Below are 11,402 nucleotides of genomic sequence, written 5' to 3'. Positions count from 1 at the left end.
AAAGAACCAGCTTCTAGTTTCATTGATCTGTTTTACTGTTTTTCTAGTTTCTATTTCATTGATTTCTGCTCTAGCCTTTATTATTTCTCTTCTCCTTCTTGGTTTAGGCTTTATTTGCTGTTCTTTCTCCAGATCCTTTAGGTGTAAGGTTAGCTTGTGCATTTGGGATTTTTCTAGTTTTTTGAGAGACGCTCGAATGGCTAAGTACTTCCCTCTACGGACCAACTTGGCAGCATCCCATAAGTTCTGAACAGCTGGGTTTTCATTTTCATAGTTTGTATGAACTCTTTAAGTTCCTCTTTAATTTCCTGGGTGACCCATTCATTCTTTAGCAGGATGCTTTTTAACCTCCAAGTGTGCGCATTCCTTCCAAATTTTTCCTTGTTGTTGAGTTCCAGTTTCAATGCATTGTGGTCTGAAAATATGCAGGGAATAATCTCAGTATTTTGGTATCAGTTGAGCCCTGATTTGTGACCCAGTATGTGGTCTATTCTGGAGAATGTTCTATGTATACTCAAGAAGAATAAGTATTCTGTTGTTTCAGGATGGAATGTTTTGTTTTTATCTACAAAGTCTATCTTGTCCAATGTGTACTTCAAAGCTCTTGTTTCTTTGTTGATCTTCTGCTTAGATAATCTGTCTATTGCTGTTAGTGGAGTGTTGAAGTCTCCTGCTATTAATGTTCTTTATCAAATGATTCTTTTTATTTTTTTCAAGATTTTGTTTATTTATTTGACAGACAGAGATCACAAGTAGGCAGAGAGAGACAGGAAGGGAAGCAGGCTCCCTGCTGAGCAGAGAGCCCGATGTGGGGCTCAATCCCAGGACCCTGAGACCATGACCTGAGCCGAAGGCAGAGGCTTAACCCACTGAGCCACCCAGGCACCCCTCAGTATGATTTTTTATTTTGGCTAATCGTTGGTTTATGTAGTTGGCTACTCCCTTGTTGGGAGCATGGACGTTTACAATTGTTAGATTTTTCTTGTTGGATAGACTCTTTAAGTATGATATAGTGTCCCTTTGCATCTCTTACTACAATCTTTGGTTTTAAATCTAATTTGTCGGGGCACCTCAGCGACTCAGTGGGTTAAAGCCTCTGCCTTTGGCTCAGGTCATGATCCCAGGGTCCTGGGATCGAGCCCCGCATCGGACTCCCTGCTCAGCAAGGAGCCTGCTTCCCTTCCTCTCTCTCTGCCTCTCTGCCTGCTTATGATCTCTGTCAAATAAATAATAAAATAAAAATCTTAAAAAAAATAAAATCTGTCTGATATGAGAGGTGCCACCCCAGCTTTCTTTTGAGGTCCATTGGTATGATAAATGGTTCTCCATCCCCTCACTTTCAATCTTGAGGTGACTTTAGGTTCAGAATGAGTCTCTTGTAGACAGCATATGGATGGGTCCTGCTTTTTTATCCAATCTGCAACCCTCTGCCTTTTGATGGGAGCATTTGGCCTATTCACATTGAGAGTAACTATACACAAAGATAAACTTAAAATGGATGAAAGACCTCAATGTGAGGCCGGAATCCATCAGAATCCTAGAGGAGAACATAGGCAGTAACCTCTTTAACATCGGCCACAGCGACTTCTTTCAAGATATGTCTCTAAAGGCAAGGGAAACAAAAGCAAAACGAACTCCTGAGACTTCATCAAGATAAAAAACTTCTGCACAGCAAAGGAAAAAGTCAACAAAACACTGAGACAATCCATGGAATAGGAGAAGATATTTGCAAATGACACTATGGATAAAGAGCTAGTATCCAAGATCTATAAAGAACTTCTCAAACTCAACACCTAAAAAACAAATAATCCAGTCAAGAAATGGGCAGAAGACATGAACAGACACTTCTCCAAAGAAGATATCCAAATGGCCAACAGACACGTGAAAAAATGTTCAACATCACTGAGCATCAGGGAAATACAAATGAAAGCCACAGTGAGATACTACCTCACACCAGTTAGAATGACCAAAATGAACAAGACAGAAAGTAACATGTATTATTGGCAAGGATGTGGAGAAAGGGGAACCCTCCTGCACTGTTGGTGGGAATGCAAACTGGTGCAGCCGCTATGGAAAACAGTGTGGGGATTCCTTCAGAAATTACAAATAGAGCTTCCCTATGACCCTGCAATTGCACTCCTGGGTATTTACCCCAAAGATACAGATGTAGTGAAAAGAGGGACCATCCGTACCCCAATGTTCATAGCAACAAGGTCCACAATAGCCAAACCGTGGAAAGAGCCAAGATGCCCTTCAACAGATGAATGGATAAGGAAGATGTGGTCCATATACACTATGGGGTATTATGCCTCCATCAGAAAGGACGAATACCCAACTTTTGGGTCAACATGGACAGGACCGGAAGAGATTATGCTGAGTGAAATAAGTCAAGCAGAGAAAGACAATTATCAAACGGTTTCACTCATATATGGAACATAAGGAATAGAGCAGAGGACCACAGGGAACGGCAGGGAAAACTGAATGGGAAGAAATCAGAGACGGAGATGAAGTATGAAAGACTCTGGACTCCAGGAAACAAACTGAGGGTTACAGAAGGGCGGGGCGTGGGGGGACGGGATAGCTGGGTGATGGGTATTAAAGAGGGCACACGTGGTGATGAGCACTGGTTGTTATCTGCAACTAATGAATCGTTGAAAACTACATCAAAAATCAGTAATGTACACTATGGTGGACAACTGAACACAATAACAAAAGAAACTAGCTGAAAGGACTGGAAATGAAGAAGCAAAATAGCCATTAGTGGTAGATGAGATGATTGTGTAAGCAGAAAAAGGAACAGAGGGGCGCCCAGGTGGCTCCGTCAGCTAAGCGTCTGCCTTCGGCTCAGGTCATGATCCAGGGGTCTTGGGATCGAGCCCCGCATCGGGCTCTCTGCTCAGCGGGGAGCCTGCCTCTCCTTCTCTCTCTGCCTGCTGCTCTGCCTACTTGTGATCTCTCTCTCTCCGTCAAACAAATAAATACAAAATCTTTAAAAAGAAAGAAAGAGGAACAGAATCCACAAAAGGAATTCCAAAAGAATCATTAGACTTCATACCAGTGACACAGTCAGAAGGTCACTGAGAAAGAAGACAGTCAGCATTTAGCATGGCATCATAAGTCTAACAAATGAGGTGCCCATCCTCTAGGGAAACAATATATTTAAAGGATCTTAAAAAAAGAAAGAGAGATACTATGTTCATAGATCGGGAAACAATATTTTAAGATTTTATTTATTTATTTGGCAGAGACACAGAGATCACAAGTAGGCAGAGAGGCAGGCAGAGAGAGAGGAGGAAGCAAGCTCCCTGCTGAGCAGGGAGCCCAACGCGGGGCTCGATCCCAGCACCCTGGGATCATGACCCGAGCCGAAGGCAGAGGCTTTAACCCACTGAGCCACCCAGGCGCCCCTTCAACAAAATTTCTATCTACCCCTTCAAAGAAATCCCAACAGACTTTTCCCCAGAAGCTGACAAGCTGTTTCTTACACTTTTAAGGAAAACTAAAGGACCTAGAGTAGGCAAGATAATTTAGAAAGATGATGAGAAGGAGCAGCAAACCAAGGGGAAAGCAAGGAGAAGGAAGAGGGGAAAGAGAAGAAAATGAAGCTTTAAAGCTTTTGTAAGTGTGCCAGGGGCAAAGACACCAAAGGGACAGAGGAGAGAGCCACCTGGCCGCCTAGGCCCGGGACAGGGCGCGGGACCAAAGGCTCAGAGCACCTCAGTGGCTGGATAGGACCACAGCCCCCCACGCGGAAAAGGAGAAAATGTGAGCCCTACCTCACACCGCCTGCACCAAACCCACTCCAGATGGATTGAAGAATGCGTGAATATGGAAATTTTTTGAAAAAATATTTAGAAAAGAGACCCAGGAGACAATTTCTATGATCTTGGGTAGGGGAGGGTTTCTTAACCAAGTCAGAAAGGACAAAGCATAAAGGAGAAGATTGATCAACGCCGTTACGTCGCGACTTAGACTTGTTTACCAAACGGCTCCAGAAGCAAAGCGAGAAGACACCGCAGACCGAACCCTGGAAGCCGGAACATATTAAGAGTCCTACATCAAAAAATGGGCCAAGACCTGCTCAGGTCATTTTGCCAAAAAAGGAACGTAAAGAAGCCCCACCCGCTGGGGCGCCTTCGTGGCTCAGTGGGTTAAAGCCTCTGCCTTTGGCTCCGGTCATGATCCCAGAATCCTGGAATCAGTCCTGGGATTGAGCCCCGCATCAGACTCTCTGCTCAGCGGGGAACCTGCTTCCCCCTCTCTGTCTGCCTTCCTCTCTGCCTACTTGTGATTTCTGTCTGTCAAATAAATACATAAAATATATTTTTTTAAGATTTTATTTATTTATTTGACAGAGAGAGATCACAAGTAGGCAGAGAGGCAGACAGAGAGAGAGGAAGGGAAGCAGGCCCCCTGCTGAGCAGAGAGCCCGATGCGGGACTCGATCCCAGGACCCTGAGATCATGACCTGAGCCGAAGGCAGCGGCTTAACCCACTGAGCCACCCAGGCGCCCAATACATAAAATATTTAAAAAAAAAAAAAAGAAGAAGAAGAAGCCCCAACCACTGGTAGCCCCGGGGACACCCATGAAACGCCCAGTGGGACGTCACCATCCCACACCCACAGAACTGATGGGAAGGACTAAGGAAAAGCCCGAAGCACGCATGGCGGCCAAGATGGGGTGAACAGAAGTAAGTGTCTGTGCGCTGGCTGCTGTGGGACACCAGTTTGGAACACGAGCCCCCTCCAGGCCCAGCGGACTCCGAGTGCACATGGCCTGGGGACCCCCTGAGCCTCCTTCCAGCGTCTAGGACCCTTGCGCTCGGCAAGCAGTCAGCATCAGCGCAGCACCCCGGGGGCTCAGACCAGCAGAGGCTGCCTCCCCGCCCTTCCCAAAGACCCTGATAAATGCGAGATCTGTGGGGATCGACGCAAATACATCTCCACAGGGCCGTGGGGAGGAGAAGGATTTCTTTTATTCAAGGTAGGAAAAATGTTCTCACTGCTGAGCTTGAAGATGTGTCTTTCCTAAGGTCACCAGGGACACGTGCGTGTTAGGTGTAGAGGACAGATGGGGTTGGGGAAAGAGGGCCAGATGCCTATGGGGCTGCTGAGGGATGGTCCTTCCGGTCCTATGGTCCAGAGTCCCTCCCCCCACCCCCCCACAGCGGAAGAGTCCTCCCCCTCCTCAACAGTCTGTCCCTCCAGGAGCTTCTAGATCCCTCCTGTGCCGCTTCTTGGCCCCTTGGAGGGTGCATGGATGGAGGCAGTCACATCTATGTCCACATTTCCTGGGTCTTCAGGATCTGGGTCATTCACCCTCCCGGACACCCTTGGTCTCCCTTCCAGGTCCCCTCTAGTGACCCAGTCACTTCGGGTTGTGCTTTTTATGCTAAGAACCCAACGACTCCATTGGCCATCTCCTCTTGCCTTATGGACCCCTCAGTCCTCCTGACCTTCCCTGCGCCACCCACCCCCACCGGCACCCCCGCCCCCGCTGCCTCCACCCCACCCAACACTAGGTCTCCAGGATCCGGCCCCCTCCACCCAGGGCCACCAGCTTACACTTGTCCAAATTCAAAGCTATTTACAATGTCATGGTGACATGAGTCCAGGTTCTCCCTCATTTGCTCACCTCCACACCCACCTTGACCAAGGCTGTGCTCCAGGCAGGGCACACACCCATGGGCCCATCACCTGCAAGCCCTCTCCTCTCCTGCCCAGCGCCCGCCTTGGTTCACGGTTCAGGGCCACACCACCTGGTGGTTAAGTGCAGGGGCCCTGCAGTCGACTCTTAGCCTGGCCACTAATAGGCCGTGCAACTTTGCGCAGGTTTCCTCCAACCTCCCGTGCCTCAGTGTCCCCACCTGTGAACTGGAGGAAATAACTGTACCCCCTCTGGGGTCATCAGAAGGAGTGAATGAGTTCACGTACACAAAACACTTAGACCAGCCCTCGTTGCCAGGAAGACATCAGTAGGAGCAGAACTGTGTGGTTCAAGGTCAGCTTAAATCTCACTTCCTCTGTGAAGCTCTCCCTGAGACTTGGCTCCCCTCCTTGGGGCCCCCCTGTGTCCTCCCTCCACAGGTGGGCCCTTCTGGCCATGGAGCCTCATCTGTTGGCAAGCAGTTCTGCCGCTGAGGCCCCGGAGACTCTTGAATCAGGTGGCGGTGGGCTGCATCTCTTTGCCACCGAAAGGCACTTAGTGGAAGGCTAGGGAGCGCCCTGCTACCCTACCTGCCCAGCTGGGGGGCGCGACCCCGCTCTCACCTGTCCCAGCCAGGTGTGCATGGCCGGCCCTGCGTCGTGCCCACCATGGCCGGCAGAGGGCAGCAGCGCCCTGCCCTGCACCGTCAGGCAAATGGGCGGGCGGGGAGGGGCTGGGCCGCCCGGCAGGCCCCGCCAGGATAAGTCGGCTTGGGCGCGATTGCATTGTGGGGACGGAGGCTGGGGCTCTGCGGGGACGCACTTCTGGCACTGCCAGCTGCTCTTCAGCCCCTGCCAGCGGCCCACCCAGGTAGGCAGGAGCTGGGGTCGGCGAGGGTGCGGGGTGCGAGGGCCGCTGGATCTTGGGGTGCTGCCTCGGGGCGTGCTGGGACCTGGGAGAAGCCCAGGGTCTGCAGAGCCCACTTGCCCGACAGAGCAAAGGCCCTCAGGCACCAGTCCAAGCCCTGAGACCCCAGCTCCTGATGCCTTAGGGACGTGCTCCCCCTTGAGGCTGTGGCCCTGGAGGTGGGAGGGAGGACCCCCAGGCTTTTAACCCCAAATGGGAAAGCTGGCAGGGCTGGGGGCCAGGGGCCCGGCCCAGGGTAGGGAGGAGGCCCGCCTGGCTCCCCACCCCCACAGCCACCCAACCGGCCCAGCCAGGTGGCAGTGAGCCCCACGGCTGCCACCACCTCACCCTGGAGCCCAGAGCCTGCTGCTGGAGCCTGCTACAGCCATGCACCATGGAGAAAGCACGACCCCAACCCGAGTGCACCTGCCCCAGCACCCCAGGCCAGGGCCCCTAGCTGTGCCTGCATCACGTGCAGATGGTGCCCTGGGGGGTGGGCAGGACAGCCAGCTGCCACTCGCCACTCCCTTCCCCACCCCCTTCAGCACCCCAGGCAGGGAGGGGAGCCTGAGGCCCATCCTGGGATGGTGTTTCCCGGGTGGGGGGGGGGGACAGCTGGCAGCCAGTTGCCATGCCTGAGCCAAGCGCAGGGTTCCTGGGGGCCACGCCCCTCACCCCGTCCAGTGCCTCGTCCAGCAGCACCTCCGGAGCAGGGCCGTACCTGGCACGACTTTCTAAGTCCGCTGAGGCGGGACTGGATGGAGACAGGTCGCCTGCTCTCTGGCCAGTCATATTCCGGGCCAAGGATGTGGGATGGGGGGAAGAAGTTCTCCTGGACTGGCTGCCTTTGTCAGCGCCTCCCCGCCCCCAGCGTGGACAAAGGCAGGCATTGAGGGCCAGGACTGGCACTTCAACCGGGCACCAAGGCTACCAAGGCTGAGGCTGGCGTTGCAGGGGCTCAGCATCCTGACCTTCCCGGCGGGGGGGCCTCAGTGGCCTACCCTGTGCCCTTCACAGGGACGGGGTGGGGGGGGGGGGGGGGGGAGGGACACAGAGAGGAGCCCGCTGGCTGGCACGGGTTGGGAGTGGGGTGGGGCTGGCTGTGTGGGTCTCATTTTTCTGGCTGGAAGAAACCATGTCCTTTGTCCCCAGGTCCCAGAGGGTGTCTCTCTGGGGGTGGGGAGAGGCAAATAGCCCCCTGGCCAGAAGAGCCTGGGTGGGGTTAAGAGCACCAGATAGTGAGTCCGGCCCCAGCCTGCGGACAGAGAGGACATTGTCGGGGTGGAGGCAGGGCTGCCTTGGCTCAGCCACCACGGACAAAGCTGCCAGCTGTGGGGGAGCCCAGCCACCCGGCCCTTGGCCCCCTTGGCCTCCCTCCTCCCCCGGGGCCAAGCCTCAGCAGTCTCCCTCCCACTCTGGACAATGCCCCCCACAGCCGTCCTGTGCCTGTCACCAGTGCCCTGGGCCCGCTGAACGGAGAAGCGCCTCTCTTGGTGCCACACCTCCCAGGAGACCGCTCCATTGCTCCCCTCCGAGGCGGTAAGTGCCCGGGGCCCCTATCTGCAGAGATGCCCCTGGGAGGGGCCAGGCCAGGCCGGCCAGGCAGTCCCAGGGAGCCTGGGGCCCCTGGTGCTGTGTACTTCTACCCCCTCAGCCACAACCCCCAGAAACTGCTGCCGCCGATATCCCGGGTTGAGAGGAAATGCCCCCGTCCCCAAGCTGGGCCTGACCTTCCTGTCTGTGTTCCCAAGATAAGGGGCCTTGGGGCCTCCGTCTGGGCCTCCGTCAGGGCTCTGCCTCCAGCCTGCCAAGCTGCGGGGCCCTGAGTGACAGCACACCTAACCCTAACCCTAACCCTAGCTCTACCGAGGGCCTGGCTTCTGTCCCCTTCTCTGTGGTCCTGTACCCAGGGGCCCTGCCTGGTGTGGTGTGTCTTTCTGTGCTGGTCACCTCTGCAGCCAGCTGGGGCCCAAGGGTGCCGAGCAGGTGCCGCGGCTAATGGCTCCTGGCTGGGATGTGGCCCGCAGGGGCCCCGCTCAAGCCTTCTCAGGAGGTTTGGGGCCCCCACTTGGCCCTCTGCAGATACCTTTAGTCTGAGCTCCGAATGGCTCCACGTGGAGAGGCGGGGGTGCCCATGCCTGGCTCCCTCCCCCTGACCGTCCTCTCCTTAGTCAGGTTTCCCCCTCTGTTCTCTCCTGCCACCCCATCAACACCCTCAGGGGCTGGGGCCCTGGCTTGCCCCTCGTCCTGCACTTTGTGTTGCTTTTCCATGCCCCCCCATTGCCTCCCCTGTCCCCACTCCGCCTGGCCCTCAGGTGTCCTCCAGCCCCTGCTCTGACCGCCTCCCAGCCCTCTAGCCTACCGTTCTCTGGCTGCCTCAGTTTCTCCCTGGCTCTCTCTCCCCCTCCCCGGCACTCATTCTCTCCTGTGGCATTGGTCCCTCCTTACAGCTGGCCCTGCCTGCCCAGGGCAAGTTTTCTCTCCCTGCCCTTCACGTCCCTTGTGCTGTGGGCGTCCCCCTCCCCTTGTACGGTGGCCTTGCGCCTCTTCATGGTTGTCCTGGTCCTTGTCCTGCCCCCCCCCCGGCCCCCTCGCCTGGGGGCTACCCACCTCTCTGTCTCCCCCGTCTCCCCCCATCAGAGCCTCCTGCTTCTCCTCTGTGCTGTGTTCCTCTCCTGCCCTTTCCCGTCTCTGGCACTGCCCTTCTGTCCCTCGGAGTCCTTCTGTTCGTGTTCCCACCGCTCTTCAGGGTCTGCCCCCTCCAACAATCTAGACGTAGAAAAAGGAGATGGAAGCAATTCTTTCCCTGGGCACCCGTGCGCCCCCCCATCCCTTGGACTCTCTCTGCTCCTTTTCTGTCTCCCTCGGTCTCTTTCTCCGTCCACTCCCTTCCCTCCGGATCTGTTGCTCTTCCCGATCGTTCCCTCCCTCCCTCGTGCTCTCTCCACCCGCTCTTCCCTTGGCTCCGCTCTCCCCCGCAGGTGCCCGCACGCGATGACTCCCTGGTGTCCCTTGGGGCCCCGCCTCCTGCGGGTGCTTCTGCTGTGCCTGCCGCTGCCGCCCCCGCCGCGGGCGCACCGCTTCTCGGCCCCCAACACCACGTTCAACCACCTGGCGCTGGCGCCGGGCCGCGGCACGCTCTACGTGGGCGCCGTGAACCGCCTCTTCCAGCTCAGCCCCGAGCTGCGGCTCCAGGCGGTGGCGGTCACCGGGCCGGTCTTCGACAGCCCCGACTGCGTGCCGTTCCGCGACCCGGCCGACTGCCCGCAGGCGCGGCTCACGGACAACACGAACCAGCTGCTGCTGGTGAGCGGCCGCGCGCAGGAGCTGGTGGCCTGCGGCCAGGCGCGCCAGGGCGTGTGCGAGAAGCGCGGCCTGGAGGACGTGGCGCGGGTGCTGTACCAGGCGGAGGACCCCGGCGACGGGCAGTTCGTGGCCGCCAACGCCCCGGGCGTCGCCACGGTGGGCCTGGTGGTGGCCGCGCCGGGCCGGGACCTCCTGCTGGTGGCCAGGGGCCTGGCGGGCAAGCTGTCGGGCGGGGTGCCGCCGCTGACCGTGCGCCAGCTGGCCGGGCCGCAGCCCTTCTCTAGCGAGGGCCTGGGCCGCCTCGTGGTGGGCGACTTCTCCGACTACAACAACAGCTACGTGGCGGCCTTCGCCGACGCCCGCTCGGCCTACTTCGTCTTCCGCCGCCGCGGGGCCCGGGCGCAGGCCGAGTACCGCTCGTACGTGGCCCGGGTCTGCCTGGGGGACGCCAACCTCTACTCCTACGTGGAGGTGCCCCTCGCCTGCCGGGGCCAGGGCCTCATCCAGGCCGCCTCCCTCACGCCCAGCGCGCTGCTGGCGGCCTTCGCCGCGGGCCCTGGCGGGGCCCGGCCCGCGCTGTGCGCCTTCCCGCTGGCCGAGCTGGACGGCAGCATGGAGCGCGCGCGGCGCCTGTGCTACACGGCCGGCGGCCGGGGCCCCAGCGGCCTGGAGGAGGCCGCCGTGGAGTACGGGGTCACGTCCCGCTGCGTGGCCCTGCCCGCCGTGAGTGCTCACCCCGCTCACCCTGTGCTCGGCTCCTGCTATCTCTTTCGGCCTCGTCCGGCCTGGCTTGCCTCTCGGTCCCCATCTCTCTGCACCATGTCTCGGCCGGAGGCAGGGACTGCTATCTGTTAGCCCGGGCTGCGGGGGGCTGGGCAAGGTCGGGTGACAATCCTAGTCAGAGGATGTCAAGGAGGAGCAGGTTCTTAGCGGCTCTTTTAGTCTTTCTGCCTCTGCAGCGTCTGCTTGTTCTGCCCTGAGGCTGGGACCCTGATCAATCTGCCCTGCCCCCCTGCAAGGCTCACCGGCCCTACCCTCTGGCCTGGGCTTGCTCTCTGCCCCGGGGAAAGTACCTCCTGCCTCTTGCCGGGACTGAGCCTCCCCTCCCTGCCCATCCAGGACTCCCCAGAGTCGTACCCCTGCGGAGATGAGCACACCCCTAGCCCCATCGCTGGCCGCCAGCCCCTGGAGGCCAAGCCTGTGCTGCAGCTCGAGCAGCCCATCAGCGCCGTGGCAGGCCTCCAGACAGACGGGCACACGATTGCTTTCCTGGGGGACACCCAGGGTCAGCTGCATAAGGTAAGGTAAGGGGCCTGCCCTGGTCCCAGACCCCAACACCAAGGCCTCTAGGCTGCTGGGCAGGGCCCACCCTTGCTGCTTTAACCGGGTATGGCCCGGCCCTGCGGCGGCTCGGGGAAGCCCCAGGTACCTTGACCTCTCAGGCTGTGTCACGCCAGCTGGTCGAAAGGCCATGCCGCACATGGGTGGCTGGCCGGGTGCCACCTCCCGGGAGTCCTAGTTGCAGAACTTAGGAGGGCTGCC

This window comes from Neovison vison, chromosome X (genome assembly GCF_020171115.1).
Source record: "Neovison vison isolate M4711 chromosome X, ASM_NN_V1, whole genome shotgun sequence".
NCBI classification, from domain to species: Eukaryota; Metazoa; Chordata; class Mammalia; order Carnivora; family Mustelidae; genus Neogale; species Neogale vison.
This window is presented reverse-complemented; position numbering follows the sequence as displayed.